At 44.3% G+C, this 15,991-nt stretch overlaps 1 long non-coding RNA gene across 1 annotated transcript; it reads left to right on the top strand.

The window, feature by feature from the left end:
- The first annotated feature begins 13,891 nt into the window (after window positions 1–13,891).
- Window positions 13,892–14,245, top strand: LOC116399562 (uncharacterized). The gene is made up of 3 exons (XR_004213847.1): window positions 13,892–13,944; window positions 14,099–14,115; window positions 14,200–14,245. It is a non-coding gene; the product is annotated as an uncharacterized LOC116399562 (long non-coding RNA).
- Window positions 14,246–15,991: the final 1,746 nt, after the last annotated feature.

The following is a 15,991-nucleotide window of genomic DNA, read 5'->3' as shown; positions in this document are numbered from 1 at the left end:
ATGACTATGTGGGGGGAATGTTAATGTGTACCCTTGGGTAGGGCTGATAGAGAGGGAGACATCCCTCATTAAAGTAATTAGACCTGCAGGAGAGGATCCCCCAGCCCAGGAATAGATATAAACTCCTCATACACACACACACACACACACACACACACACACACAAACTGTGAGGACCTCTAACACTTTAGACACCAAGACAAGCATGCTTCAACAAACACCTATGCATGCATGCACACTCTACACTACACAAGTTTCTTCAAACACACATACCACACAACCTGATCTAGTTCTAATTTTACAATGTAGCTTTGTCTCAGACCTTTGCACATTAATCCTATGATATGCCTGAAAACAATGCCCACGTTTTTGGAAAAGACATTCAATATATTGTATGAATGCTTCTTCTACCTATTCTCTAACATTCCCAATTAGAGAAAGGATGAAAATTAAAACTAGACAATTAAATCTGGCCCTGAAAAACCATATCTGGGTAACTCGCAGTGAGAAACATCATTGAAATACATTCAATGGAGTTAATTTCTAAAAAAAAAGGCATGTTAGTCAATGGCTTTGACACAACCGCTGCAGTTATAAAGTATAGCATGGATTTTATTATTCAAACAAAGGTAATTCCTGGAGCATCATAGAACATTGGCCTTTTTCATGGAAGAGTTAAATGAATAATAACAATAACACATTTTATTTGTATAGCACTTTAAAAACTACTCAAAGACACTTTACATGAAGAAAAACAAAGAATAGAAGCAATTGCAATATAAACAAGATAGATGGCATAACAGTAAGGAACAGCACAAACACATACATAACTAAGATTTAAATAGATTAGTTTTAAGTGGTTTTGAAAGTGGCGAGTGATGGAGAATGTGAATCGAGAGGTGATGAAGGCATGGATGAGTGTTTCAGTGGCTGTGGAAGAGAGGGAGGGGCGTAGACGGGCAATGTTTTTGGCATGAAAGAAGGCAGTTTTTGTGATGTGATTGACGTGGATTTCAAAGGAGAGGGTTTGATCAAAAATTATTCCAAGATTACGGACATGTGTGGAAGCAGGAACAGTGGTGCCATTGATGCAGAGAGAGAAGTTGTGGAGGGATTTGTTTAGTAATTTGGGGCAGTTGATGAGGATTTTAGATTTGTCACTGTTGAGTTTGAGAAAGTGGCTTGCATCCAGGTTATTATATCTGTGAGGCAGTGGGTGGTGGGGGTGATGGATTTGGTGGAGATGTAGAGCTGGGTGTCGTCAGCAGAGCAGTGGAAGTGGAGATCATGGTGGCGTGGCATATGATGTTGCCAAGGGGGAGCAAGTAGAGGATGAAGAGGAGGGGACTACCGAACCTTGGGGAACACCTGAGAGACTGGGGCTGCATCAGACTTGAATTTATTGATACTAATGAACTGTTCACGGTCGGAGAGGTATGATTTGAACCAGAAGAGGGCTGTGCCAGTAATGTGGAAGGAGGACTCGAGACGGGAAAGGAGCATGGAGTGGTTGATGGTGTCAAAGGCTGCACTGAGGTCGAGTAGTATTAATATGTTGAGGGAGTGGTCATCAGAGGAGAGGAGGGGGTCGCTGGTGACGTTGATTAGGGCAGTTTCTGTGCAGTGATGAAATTGGAATCCAGATTAAAATGGTTCATACAGTTGGTTCGAGTCAAGGTGGGTTTTTAGTTGGAGTGGGAGATTGGAGATGGGTTTGTAGTTGTTGGAGATGTCAGGGTCAAGGCCAGGCTTTTTGAAGATGGTTGTGACTGAGGCCAGTTTGAGGGCGGGAGGGAATGAGCCAGTAGACAGGGAGGAGTGGGCGGAGGGAAGGGAGACAAGCCATGGCTAAAGTGGAAGGGATAGGGTCCAGGTCACAGGTCGGAGTCTTCATGCCAGAAAGTGATTTATTGAGATCTGAGGGGGAGACGAGGGAGAATCGGGAGTGACCGATCAGTTAGTGGGGGATTTACAGATGCAGGGTTGGACGGGGCGGGGCTGGAAGTGGCCAGTTGGTTCTATCAATTTTTGCTTAGTAGAATGATAGGAAGGAGTTATATTTCACTGCTGTGGAGGAGTGGGAGATTGTCCATAGGTTTGAGGAGTTTATTTATTGTGAAGAAGAGGACCTTGGGGTTGACGGAACCGGAGTAGATGATGCCAGGGTAGTAAGTGGAGCAAGCAGTGTTGAGAGCCAGTTTGTATTGCTGTATGTATTCCTTGTACTGTGAGGCCAGTTTTGTTGAAGAGTCACTTTAGTCTGCGTTTCTGGGATTTCATGAGGCGGAGTTCAGGGGTGAACCAGGGAGCAGTGTGGGTGAGAGAGACAGTTCTGGGTTTGAGAGGGGCAAGCTGATCAAGGCAGGAGGATAGTGTGTTATTGTAGAGGTTGACCAGGTCTGTGGGGGAGGGGCTAAGGGAGGGGGAGAGTATGGAGAATTTGTCAGTGAGACAGGCTGACAGAGATGAGGGGCAGACAGATTTGATATTACGGAGAGTGATGGTGCAGATGAGTTTTGGTTCTGGGATGGGGATATCGATCTTCAGGATGATAGCTAGGTGGTCGGAGATGGTGAGGTCAGAGCCGGAGAGGTGTTCCAGTGGAACAGACCAGGTCCGCGGTTGTGGGTGGGGAAATCGATGTCTCGAGTGAAGTTGAAGCATCTAAGCATGTCCAGAAAATCTGTGGCTGTTTTACAGTCTTTGGAGTCGATGTGGATGTTGAAATCCCCGAGCAGCAGGATGAAAGGAGGAATTCAGATAGGTCGGAGAGGAAGGCAGGGGCGTTAGATAATTGAAATGACCAGGGGTTTAGGACCAGAGAGTTTGAATGTCAGCTTTTCAAATAAGGATGGACTTTGTATGGTAGTCAGGTTGTTTTTTATGTGTTGGCGGTAAACAGCGGTAATTCCTCCACCGCGGCCATCAGGGCGTGGTTTGTCCAGGTAATGATATCCAGTAGGAGTGGTTTGGTTGAGTGCGTAATAGTCCAGGTGTTTTTGCCAAGTTTCAGTGAGACAGAAGATATCAAGGTTGTTGTCAGTGATGAATTCATTGATGATTGGGCTTTTGTTGCTTAGTGACCGGGTGTTGAACAGAGCTTCATGGAGTGTTTTGTTATTGGTTGTGAGGATTTGGGTAGGGTTCTGAGATTGGCTGGATTCACGTGCTGTTTGGTATGATGGCGTAATGAGGGAGTGGTTTGTAATTGTAATTTTTTATGTAGTATATATTTCTACTCAGTATATCGTATTCATGCGTAACTAATTTTGCTCTGAACTTTGTTGAACTTCACCGTGTCTCTGTTGTGCAGAAGAAGAGTTCTCCCTCTCTGTTCACAAAGATAACTGTGTTGTATGAGAATGTTCCAGCATCAAGGCCTTTGGGCCGATTGCTTTGGTTGCTGACAGTTTGTTTTTGAATGTTGTTCCTATCAGTCTGAGACCAAAAGTCTGAGACTGAAATGTCTGTAACATTGGCCATCGGCCTCCACCTTTGCTCATTCTGTATAAAGAAAGCTTGTTCACTTTTTTCGAGGTTCTTCCTCACTGAGACTGTATGCATTCTGTTGTGATGATTGAACCTTCTCTGCACAGAGAATAAATACTTAAGACAACCTGGCTTTTGGTATTTTGTATTTCAGCATGAAAAGACTCACGCAAAGCGGGTATAGGAATTTTTTCCATTAGAGGTTGTACGCCGGTCCTGAGTCCACAGAGACGGGATGGAATTGACAGAAGTGGGGTTGTAGATGATAAATGTAGCCGACTCCGTGCTACTCGCAGGTCCTCCTCAACACACAACACCATCTTCAGCAGTTAGGGTTTACTCAAACGTATTTTATTTAGAAACTTAAACAAAAGTTCACACTGCCGTGTGCTCTCTCCTGTCGACCGCCTCTTTGGACCGCACACAGGCCAGTGTGCATCAATCAGTCTGACTGTTGTAGGCTGGGGTTCCTCTTCCTCTGTGTCTCACCGGCCACCAGAGCTCCAGCCTGCTACTGCTTAAAGGAATGAGGGATAATTAGCAACCGGTTACAGCTGTGTCAATTAACCCTGGCACTGTTCCCCTGAACCACTCCCACAGATCTGTCCCCTGCAGCTGAGCACAGACCATGCCCACTACCACAATGAACTTGCGCTGGGAGCCAATATGAACATCACTGGGAGGGATGTAGGACAGATTGTTTTTGTTTATGGCTTTGTTAATGCGGTGTGAACGGGGCAGCCTCTCTGTCACACTAGTCTGAAGTGGGCGAGCTGCAGCTGAAGGGATAGCAGGAGGGGGAGCAGTCACGGGAAACTGTGCTCTGAGGTGCCAGCGTAGAAGTAGAGGAAGGGGAGTGTGTGTAGAAAGTAAATAATCTCCGTTGCTCCGGGGAAGCAGTGTGTGACTGCGTTGAAGAAACGGATATTCCTGATTATGAAATCCCTGACTATCAGTGTGGTCGGGGAGAAGAGTGGATAACACTGCACGTGTAATATGCGTCGATGGAGGAGGCAAAGATTTAACCAGTGGTGACGGAATGGACGGGGAAGGACTGAGAGAACGGGGGACCGAAGCTCGCTGCGGTGCTGGTGTAAAGAGCGGTATGGAACGACGAGTCCTTGTGCAAGAGGAGGGCTCAGGAATGATTGGCGTAGGGATCTCGGGGGACCCGGGGCTGTGGGTCCCGTGAGGCGGCTAGTGGGATGGCGTAGGAGGCGGGGAGTCCGTAGCCAGAGGAGGGAAGTCGTGCAGGGCAAGAATGTCATATTTATTCTCCAGCTGGACCTTGAGGTTGTCTCCCTCTCCGGCTGCTGTGAGCACGGACCAGGGCTCGTGATGGGATGGAGTGGAGCTGACCAGGGCTTAAGGCTTAGCTCCGCCGTAGCCAGGAAGCCTCAGGGACTGTGATCGGAGGAGTGGCCATGGCAGCAGCACTGGAAGTGGTGGAATCATGCACACGGTCGCTGGCTGTGTCGATTTGTGGTGGACCGAAGATGATGGCATCCTGGATCCTGTGAAGTGTGGAAATTCTTCCTTTCAGCTCTGAAATAATTAAGCAAATAAGTATTTGCTCAATTGTTGCAATTAAGTACAATTTTGTAATACTTGTACTTCAGTATTGCCATTTGATCCTATTTCATACGTCTACTCTACTACTAAAAAAAATATTGTATTCTTTACTCTAATGGACTGACATATATAGGCACTATTGTATAGATTAAGATTTTACATAAACATGTATGATAAGCCTACAAAATAATGCATTTAAAAAGTTCCACCAAAGAGACATTTCCCCTTTGAACTTCTGTGAAGATAGAGACCACATTATCCAATGTTTCACAAAAAACAAAGATGAAAGATAAGTTTATCATGCCTGGGTGTTTTACAGCATTTATTAAAACTGCTGTGTGTCCTGTTTGATGAACAGAATTTGCCTTTGTAAGTGAGGGTGAGTGTCTCTTTTGTCTGCACTGGTACCATGAGGTGTACTGAAGAAGCAGAGCACTACATTTGTCACAACTATAGGCGAGGCCTGAAATCCCGGAGGAACTGCGGAGAAGACGTCGGGGTTGCAGAGCTGACGCTAAGCGAAAGGCGAAGAGGAGGAAGTATAAACCTTCGGTACCGGCGATTTTAATGGGGAACGTGAGGTCCTTGGCCAATAAGACAGACGAGCTCAGCGCGCTGGAAAAGAGTTCCTCGAGTGTAGCGTCATGTTTTTTACGGAGACATGGCTTCACTCAGATTTCCCGGACCACAGTGCGGCCGTACCCAGCTTCAGGACTGTTCGGGTGGACACAGATGTTGTACAGAGTGGTAAGAAGAAAGGTGGTGAGATTGCAATGTATGTGAACGAGGTGTGGTGCAATCCCGACCATGTGTGTGTGAAGGAACGTTTCGGTTGCCCGGACATTGAACTGTTAGCCGTGGGGATGCGTCCATATTATTTGGCAAGGGAGTTCTCACCCGCCATTGTTGTTGCTGTGTACGTTCCTCCATCAGCTGACGCAGAGGCAGCAGTGGACACCATCCACTCCACTGTGTCTAGACTGCAGATTCAACACCCTGGTGCATTTTTGGCAATTACTGGAGACTTTAACCACACCAGTCTGGATAAAGCTCTGCCAACTTTTCACCAGTATGTTGACTGCCCCACACGGAACAATAAATGGACCATCTGTATGCTAATGCATGATGCATTCAGTGCTACTGCCCTTCCCCCTCTTGGCAGGGGTCCTGGTCCTGTTAACACCTAAGTATGTTCCTCTGGTGCAGAGGCTGCCTGTAACCACCAGGACTGTGAGGAGGTGGACACAAGAGGCTAAAGACCTCTGCTGCCTCCCCCCCGCCCCTCCCTCTGTCCCCCCGGGGAGCTGCATGGACACAGAGCCCTCAACATCAAAGGGCTCTTCCACCACGACCACCCTCCCCCCTCTCTGTGACAACTGGCCAGGATAGGAGACAGCTGGAGAGACTCCACCAAGGCAAGGCTGCAGGACCTGATGGCAATAGCCCCAGGGTCCTGCGCCATCCAATTGTCTGATGTTCTGCAACACCTCTTTATCCTGAGCCTCAAGCAGGAGGAAGTCCTGGTACTGTGGAAGACATCGTGCCTGGTTCCTGTACCAAAGAAGACGACTCCATCTGGCCTGGAACCGGTGGCTATGTGAAAATCACTTTCCTTGACTCCTCCAGTGCATCCAACATCAGCCAACCAGTGCTGCTGAGTGAGAAGCTGCGGGTGGTGGGGGTAGACACGTTCACCGTCTCCTGGATCACTGACTACCTGACAGGAAGACCACAGTTTGTCCGACTGGGACTGAGGACTCTGCAGTGGTCGGGTGTATAGGGGATGGACGGGAGGAGTACAGGGCCGTAGAGGATGAATTTCTGGAGTGAGCCGGTAGAAATCACCTGCTTCTGAACGTGGCCAAGACCAGAGAGATGGTGGTCGACTTCAGGAGGAAGACGACGGCTCCACAACCGCTGAGAGTTCTGGGAGAGGATGTGGACATGGTGGAGAAGTACAAGTTCCTGGGTGTCTCCATCGACAACAGACTGAACTGGAAGACCAACATCAACGCTGTGTACAAGAAGGGGATGAGTCGACTCTTTTTCTTGAGGAAACTTTGATTCTTCAATGTGTGCAGCAAGATGTTGGAGATGTTCTACCAGTCTGTTGTGGCCAGTGCACTTTACTTCGCCGTAGTCTACTGGGGGAGCAGCATTGGAGCCGGAGACACCAACAGACTTAACAAACTGGTTAAGAATCATTGGCTGCAAACTGGACACTTATCCATATTGGATAACCCGGACCACACTCTCCACCACCTACTGCAGGGACAGCGGAGCACTTTCTCCAACAGACTCATCCAGCTCCGCTGTCACAAGGACAGATACAGGCGAACATTCCTGCCCTCTGCAATAAGACTGTACAATAAATCACCTCTGGCCAAATCAATCAAAAACTATAACACCGTTACTCTGTTGTTTGGTTAAATCTTTGCACTACTGTTTAGTTCATATTATTCTATTTCATTGTATCTATATATCTATCTATAATAGGTTTTCACTTACATATTACCGAGGACATCGCCAGATGTTTAATAAAAGCAAGAGTGATAAAAAAAATTCAAGTTACTTTTGACCCACATATGTGCTACTCTAGTCTCAACTTGCTCATGCGCAATGGCTGTTTGAAGTAAAATTATACCAGTCATTCCACATTTGTATAAAATAACTCCTGGTATTGACACGAGAGTGGTTGATCACAGCCAAAATGGGTTTCTGTCTGTAACGTAATCTTTTAAAGTTAGGCTTATCAGAAAATTTTTACTTTCGTACCATCTCTCCCCTACTCTATGAAGTTCACCAATAATTCAAGTTTTTTTTATAACTTTCTTTGCCTTATTTCTTATATTATTATTTGGCAAATAAAGCAGCAAATCATGTGCATGTGCATAATAGACAGTAAAAAGGAAATTTAGAGTGTCAATATTGACAGTGTCCTTAAACTTCAATCATTCCATTATAGATATCCTCAGTCCCAGTTCCCATTCCAGACAGACACAGCTCACATATAGGTCTCTGCGAATAGTCTCTTATCTTTCTGAAAATGTCTCATATCAGAGGACTCACTACCAGCACAGTTCTCCCCCTTAACCCCCTGCACAGCAACCTGGTCTGCAATTATTAGCCGCGTCTAGTGCTTTTTGAAAGCCATAACGTTAACTTTAGGAGCCGATCACATGTTGTGTCTAACAACGTGTGGAAAACCAGCCGTACCACTTTTTTCCGGTCCTGCTGTGGCTTGTCAGTGCCTGATCTGTCCCAGCTGCTGGGTGCTTGTGTAACATCTGCTCTCAGATTTCTCCTCTGCTCTTGGATTTTCACACAACCCGGTGGAATTTCCACAACCAATAGAATGCCAGATGTAATGTTGACAAATGAAATGATCCCACCTCATTGAGGGTATTTCACTTTACTTTTTATAGCATCCCTGAGGCAGTTACTGTTTAACCTGGTCCTCCAAGGCTTTATTACGTAATAACATGGCTTTCTTTACAACAACTTTTGGAATAAAATGTAAGTCTACCAGCGCCCATACCTTTTCTTTTACTGTAATAACTACAATGGCTGCTACTACTGTTCTCAACTCTGTTACAGGATGCTGCAAAAAAGTATGGTCTATATATACACAGTGTGTATATTATACACTATAGCTATGTCCCAATTCAGGGGCTGCATCCTTTGGAGGCTGCATTCGTAGACCGGTTACGTCACAGCGCTGCGACTAGGCTGTCCCATTTTGCATGTTTGTTGAAGACTCCTTCAAATGCAGCCGACGAATGCAGCCTTCAGCCCCCAGATTCGGAGGACACATCTGATGGATCCTTCGTGGCCCAGCATATCCCGAGATGCATTGCGTGCCGGTGAAGATTTTATTTTATCCAACATGGCGGCGAGTGATGCGGGAGTTGGAGAAGCGGCAGCTTTCACTTTTAAATTTAAGTATTGGGTTTTAACTCACTCGAATGTCACCGATACTAATGTTAAAACAAAATAAGTGACCTTATAACATCACACGTTGGTTAAAATGGTCAGGTTAAGTTACATGACGTTCGTAGCTTACAAGCTAGCTGACTAGTTAACCAACTTAACCGGCAGCTTCTCTATTACCGGGAGCTTATAACATCACGTGTGTTAAAGTGATCGGTTAAGTTACGTGACGTTCGTAGCTTACAAGCTAACAAACGTTACCGGTGTGCGAGATCAACTGGTTTTGAATTAACTGGTTTATGTTAGAGTGTGTAAAGCAGATGTGTGGTAGGAGTGGCCTTTCAGGACCCACGTAGAATAAACAGGAAATAAACATTTCGATCGTTTCTCCTCTCTCTTTCACGTAGTTTCTATGGTTTCTTTTGACTGCATATCTTGGGGTAGCTTGACTTGAGGGTCGCCATGTCTATGCTGTCGACACGATTGAGTAACCCAAGGGCCATAATGGCTGGCAACCCGAGCAACGGCATGCTCAAGTTTTTGACCTTTGCGATGGTTTGCTTGGCTCCTACCCTCAGCAGCAGTCTGAGGAATCCGTCCTGGACCAAGCAAAGGCTTCTCTGCCTTCTAGAGGACAGGCTGCTGTGCATTGGAAAAAATGCTGTTAAAAACAGACTGTGACACAACAGTGACATCCGCTCCGGTGTCAAGTTTGAAAGTGAAAATGTTGTCCATAACGTCTATATCAACTGTCCATGGATCAGCATCAGATGTCACAGAGCCAAGAAAGAAACTCTCCTCCTCTTCCTCAATACCAAGCACGGCTTTACCAGCAAGGCACACACGCTGGTAGTGACCTTTTTTTCCACAGGAATGGCACTCTGCATCCTTAACAGGGCACTTGTGTTTAGGGTGGGGCACACCACCACATCTGTAACACTGGGAGCTCTTGAATTCACTTTTGAATTTGCCGAATTTAGACTTTTCCTTTAGCTGTCTGCCTTTAAACACTCTGTCAACCGAGCATCTGTTTTACACCACTGGCATCACTCCTCAGTGTGTTTTGCTGCTTTTTGATTTCTTCTGATTGTCTTGCCATGTTAATGGCTTTTTCCAGGTCTAGATCTTTTTCCATTTGCATGGGTTCTGAGAGCCGCGTGTCCGCCAGCCCTACCACAATCCGGTCTCTGAAAAGCTCGTCATGCAACATCCCATAATTGCAGTGCTCGGCTAATGCATACAGGGCAGTGACAAATGCATCGACAGTCTCGTGTGCTTCTTGTTTGCGCATATTAAAACGTGTACGTTCGTAAATTATTTTCTTTTTCACCAGAAAGAACAACTGAAAACCATCCCTTACGTTAGCATAATGGCGCTGGTCTGCATCACTGAGCGTCAAGCTTCTTAGGACATCGTCAGCTTCGTCTCCCATACAATATATCAAAGTATTCACCTGGTTCTCTTCAGAGCTTGCTGTTAGGTTGCTTGCTTGGCGGAACCTATCGAATCTACGGATCCATTTTGTCCACTCATGCGGCTTGGAAAAGTCAAAGGGCTCCGGCGGCTGTATGCTAAACGTAGCGCCTCATGTGCTAGCCATTCTGCTAGTGCTAGCTCTGCTCCTCGTCAATGTCACTCATTGAACCTGCTCACTGATCTTTGTCCTTCCCTTCGAACCGTCTTTTCTTCCCAAGTTAGTTTAACAGCACTTCTGACACCATGTCGTGTTTAGCAATAATCGTGAGAACAGACTGCTCTTAACTCAACTCTTTATTCCATAGCTGCTCCGGTACAGTCCAGACCCCTTCCCAGGTTGCCCTGCTTCGCCCCCATTCCCCTGGGTCCTAAGTCCCCACATGTACAGCTTTGCATAACATCTATGTGCCAACATGTATTTATAATAAATACCACACCACCCAAATTAATGTTTTGTTATTATTATGTAGATTACACATGGCTGTTACTTTCGTTTGGTGATCAAGAGGCATTCATTTTTGAACTACCTGCAGCAGGTGTAGACAATTGAAATGATCAGGCATGCTATATAAGGTGGTGTAACATGGCAAAAGTTTGTGGGTTTGTGAGGAGTGAATTAAGATACGAGACAGAGACAGCGACAGAGTATAATAGTATAGTTGGATAGTAGTATTTGGTGTAGGTGAAATTAGTGAAATGGATCCTACAATTATCAAACAAATACTGGAATTCAAATTCCACAACCGGTTTCCTGAGGGGTCAATCAACAAGCACAAGTATGTGATCAAAAGGAGAGCCAGCACCTTCAGGATAAAGGGTAAGGATGCATGCCACATGGACTTTACAACACAATGACCATCTGATATGGTGAAACTCCCAATGACTAATACTATTACATTTAAACACCAGATGGAGATCTGTACTATATCTGCAGGAGGAAAAAAAACCGAGCAGGGCACATGGCAAAAGTTGTTTCAACTGCAGAGGAAGCCAACCGTGTGTTTGAGGAGTTTCACTGCAGCGATATTGGTGGTCACTGTGGAGTAGAAAAAACCCACAGTGCCATTATATTGCGATATTATTGGCCTGGCATAGAGGACGACATTCGCAAGTGGGTAAGTTGGTCTCTTTAAAATAATTATGTGGAAAACACATTGAGGTTCAAAAGTACAGCACAGTTGAGTGTAATGTGTATATTTAAAAAAGAAGCAGATTTTTGTATGCATCAAATCTTACTATAAATTGTCAATATAACATATTCAGCATACGTTTGAAATGATGTTGGTCTGTTTAGATTGCTCAGTGTCCACAGTGCCAGGCCAAGAGGGCCAATATCAAAGAAAGGCAGTAGTACACTCCAATAGAGGTAAAGGAAATTATTTTTTTTTAAACACCAGAACGATCTTTTAATGCTAGTCTTTTCTTTCTTCTCCCAGGTAACGGAGCCTCTTGAGCTGGTGGGTATGGACCTAGTGGGAAAACTGACGGTAACAGATGGGGGCAATCAGTACATATGCGTCATGGTTGATTATTTCACCAAATGGGCAGAGGCCTACCCACTAAAGAGCAAAACAGCAGATGAGGTGAGTTGTATTCTTGATTTCTTTTACAAATTTGGTGCACCTAAAAGACTGCTAACAGACCAGGGCTCAGTGTTCCGCAATAAGGTATACCGATGATGCATTACGAATCTCCAATATGTAGGTTTACTGCTGTGCATGCTTATTTCACGTTAACCAAATGTTAATTTTAAGGTCAACTATAACCTGTGTGAGAAGCTGGGCATCGAGAGAAGCCTCTGGTCACCTTACCATCCACAGACCAATGGCCTTGTTGAAAAATTAAATGGCACAATACAGAGGTATATTTTCATTTCAATAGTTCAATGAATTTGAGCTCTTCATAGAATAACTAACTGATTACCTGTTCAGAACAAAATCAGGCAATCAGTAGTGATATACTTTATGAAAATAGGTTGCTTTATCGTACCAAATGCCTGTATTTGATTTCTGCATTTTTAGGTCCCTGAACTAACTGGTGGTCGATAATCCGACAAGATGGGACAGAGTCCTCCAGTCAACAATGTTTGCCCTCTGCACCAAAAAACAGTTGACAACCAAGTATAGTCCCTATTTTCTTATGTTTGGGAGGGAGGCGCGGTACCCTTCAGAGGTGCCAAAGGAGTATGACGTAAGATTCTCTAATGTTGTCATCCTTTTTTTAAAACATTGACTTTGGATCATCTATTTCCTCAACATTGTAACTGTGATTTGTGGCAGGTAACAGAGGATAAAGTCTGCAGCCTGGTGGCACGAGAGGACCCCTAAGTCAAGGACTAAAAAAAAAAAAAGATTGTAACAATCTCTTGCTACGCCTGTGGGTCATGGGAGCACAAGTACGCCAGCACACGGTCAAATAGTGTTTCTCAAACGTTCTTTATTTAGTTATTCAGTTTTATTTAGACAGGCTGGACTGGGCCGTGCGCTCTGCTACCTTCCTCCGAGCGCACGCCGTGTGGGTCTTCCTGAGGTCTCCCGACTTCTCTGCCCCACAGCCAGTCTGTGTCTCTTGCCCCGCTCTCTCCCGCCTCCATCACTACTAGTGTTTTTATATCAGGGAGAGAGAGAGAGACACACAATTCAAGATGGGTTTCAGCTGCGCATAATTAAGCCTCTTCCCGGCACCGTTCCCTGAACCACTCCCCCACTCTGTCCCCTCTGCAGCTGAGCCCGAACATGCCCCGCCACCACAAAGATATTTTTAGTGAGGTCCAAGAAAATATAAAAAAAGGCCAGGAAAGGTCCGTAAAAGAAAGAGAAATTCGACAGGAGCAAAGAAAGGGGGGAAAAAATGGAGGCAGACATGTTAGGTCCATACAAAATAGCCCAGCTGGAAGGGAAAAGTGCCGTCCTTTCCACAGAAAAGGGCAAAAAAGCAACCAAAACCAACATAGACCACATGACTCACTATTTCCAGCCATAGGAGAGGATCCCAGCCAAACTGAAACAAGTGTTGGATCTTTCTCCTCTGGCTGGTCCACAAACATCCACATCAACACCACCGACTGGTTGTGAACTTCCATACAAGGGCCAAGAAACAACCAACGTTGAAACTTGTAAGTAAACTGATACAAAATCCAATCACAAACTTTGAATTTCTCAAATAACTCATTGTTATGTTTACAGTAATCCAAGACGTATGGACAGGACGGAGAGGGGAGACGCTGTGGTCAAGGATTGGGCCATATCAAATTTTTTCTGAAAATCTGATGGTCTTGGCCCCAGGAAAACAGTTGGAGGGAGAGGTACTTAAAAAGAAAAAAAGATATTGGACTGATATTTTACTTTGACATTGATGACAACTTACTGTTTTACTCATAGATCATGAATGCATACATAACAATGGTGGAAAGCGAATGCGAATGCATTTTGGACACTTATATGATGACGGCACTCTGGCAGGGAACTCACAAAGGTGGTTTAAGAAGGGTGAGTAGAGCAATATAGTAGGACACGTGTGTGTATGTATATATGACAAAAATGCTAACGGTGTGTGTTTTGCATTTATTTTAATTTGTTTCAGTTGGACCTTTTAAAGCAAGATGTGGCAGCTGGAGCGGTCTGTAACGGAGGACACTGGACACTCATTGTAAGTAATCTTCAATGTTCAGATCTAGACTGAGTCATGTGATGTATGACGGCTTGGCTATAATTGGTATTTCCATTTCTATAGATCATGTATCTTAAGGAAATGCGGTCGTTATACCTCGACCCATTTGGAGCCACTGAAGAGCAGATTAATAAATGCAAAGATGTCACAAGGTACGTGAAATATCAGCTTTAATGTGTGAAAAAAAATCATGCATTTAGGCTAATCTTTAAGGAGCAACACCTATCTAATTAAATAATAATTCTTGTTACTACTGCTTAGACGAGAGTGTCCTTGTGAAGTACTTTTTTGTTGTTATCAAACATCATTCATCTGATCCTGAATTGTCATGTTTGTAAAAATGGCTAACTGTAATCAATCTGTGATGTCTTTGTAGAGCACTAGTCCGTAAGAAGTGTCCAGCAGTTGGGAGATGGACATGCTCCACAATTGATCATATCATTCAAGTGGATGCCACTTCATGTGGCGTGTTTGTGCGCAAGGTAACAATGTGATTCTCTGTGGCCATCTGTCATTATTAAAAAAAAAAACAACTAAATTTATCTGGAATTTTTAGCTTGCAGAGCAGATATTATTGAAGAAAACAATTCAGTACCCTGTGGACCGTGAGGGTGTGGCGAAGTTGAGGCTGGACATGGCAGTGACTCTGCTGAATAACTCAGATATACAGGACTCTAACAGGTATACATAAATGTAGTTTCTGTGTCGGCATTAACCAACATTAATAACTTATTTTTACAGATGACCTATCCCAACAGTGTCGGGTTTGTGGGGAGCTCGGTTCAGGGGCTGATATTGACGAGTGGGTAAGAGATTAATTTATATCCTGACCAACAACATTTGGCTGGAAGACTGGGGTGCACCTTACCTCAACATCACCGGGTGAACACTCACAATCCCACAGCGACTGAAAATGTATAGTTTAAGTCACCTAACTTGCACGTCTTTGCACTTTCGGAGGACACTGGAGCAGCTGAAGGAACAAAGAAAGGAACACAGCTAAGATTTACACACAGTATCTGAGATTCATACAATGCCACAGGATTATAAGGAATGACTGTTTAATGAAGTTAAAATAGCTTAATTTTACATCCTAATCTGGATGAGTGATGTCAACCAGACAAAATGTAAGAAAATGCTCAAGGCAACATTTTTCACTTTCAGATTGAGTGCACCACCTGCACGCTGTGGTTTCACCAGGGATACGTAGGCCATCCCTCCACGACTCCAGGACTACTCATGTCGGGCATGTGCCTGAAATTGTGTCGTGGAAGTTCAACCTGGGATTGAGCGCAGTTCAAAGAAACCCTGTAAAATTGTTATTGTACACATACTTGCCCAATAAAAGAGATTGTCAATCCTTACTTATCATAATTGTCTTTCCTTATGTAAAAAAAGTCTAGGTACTCTACAAAACAGATCTTTCATAAACAATTAGTATTTATTCACACTAGTTATATATTGAATGTTTTTACTGCACAAATTAGTGTTATTGAATTACTTTAGTTGTATTTCTCTACATGTGTTGTATATTCTAGCATACAGACATTTTACCTACTCCTGTATTTGTCATGCGTATTTACAAGAGCTGTTACGTTCAACTATTTCCCCATGGGGATCAGAAAACAATTTATGATTTAAATTTGCTCACATTTGAGATGCCTCCATGTTTTATCACTGTTGTGGTACAAAGCGCGTAAAATGATCACGGTTCGACTGCAATTGGGTATTTGCTTTCGGTGGTTGTAAATGATGCAAGAAGAAACGGCAGCCAGTGTTTGACTATATTGTAGATATATTACAAGGTTACTGTATTATATACCTATTCGCTCAAGTTTAGGTTGTATTATTGTGA

This window comes from Anarrhichthys ocellatus, unplaced genomic scaffold (assembly GCF_004355925.1).
Source record: "Anarrhichthys ocellatus isolate YVR2014 unplaced genomic scaffold, GSC_Weel_1.0 scaffold116, whole genome shotgun sequence".
Classification (NCBI taxonomy): Eukaryota; Metazoa; Chordata; class Actinopteri; order Perciformes; family Anarhichadidae; genus Anarrhichthys; species Anarrhichthys ocellatus.
Note: the sequence above shows the minus strand (reverse complement) of the source record. Positions and strands in the feature narration are given on the sequence as shown.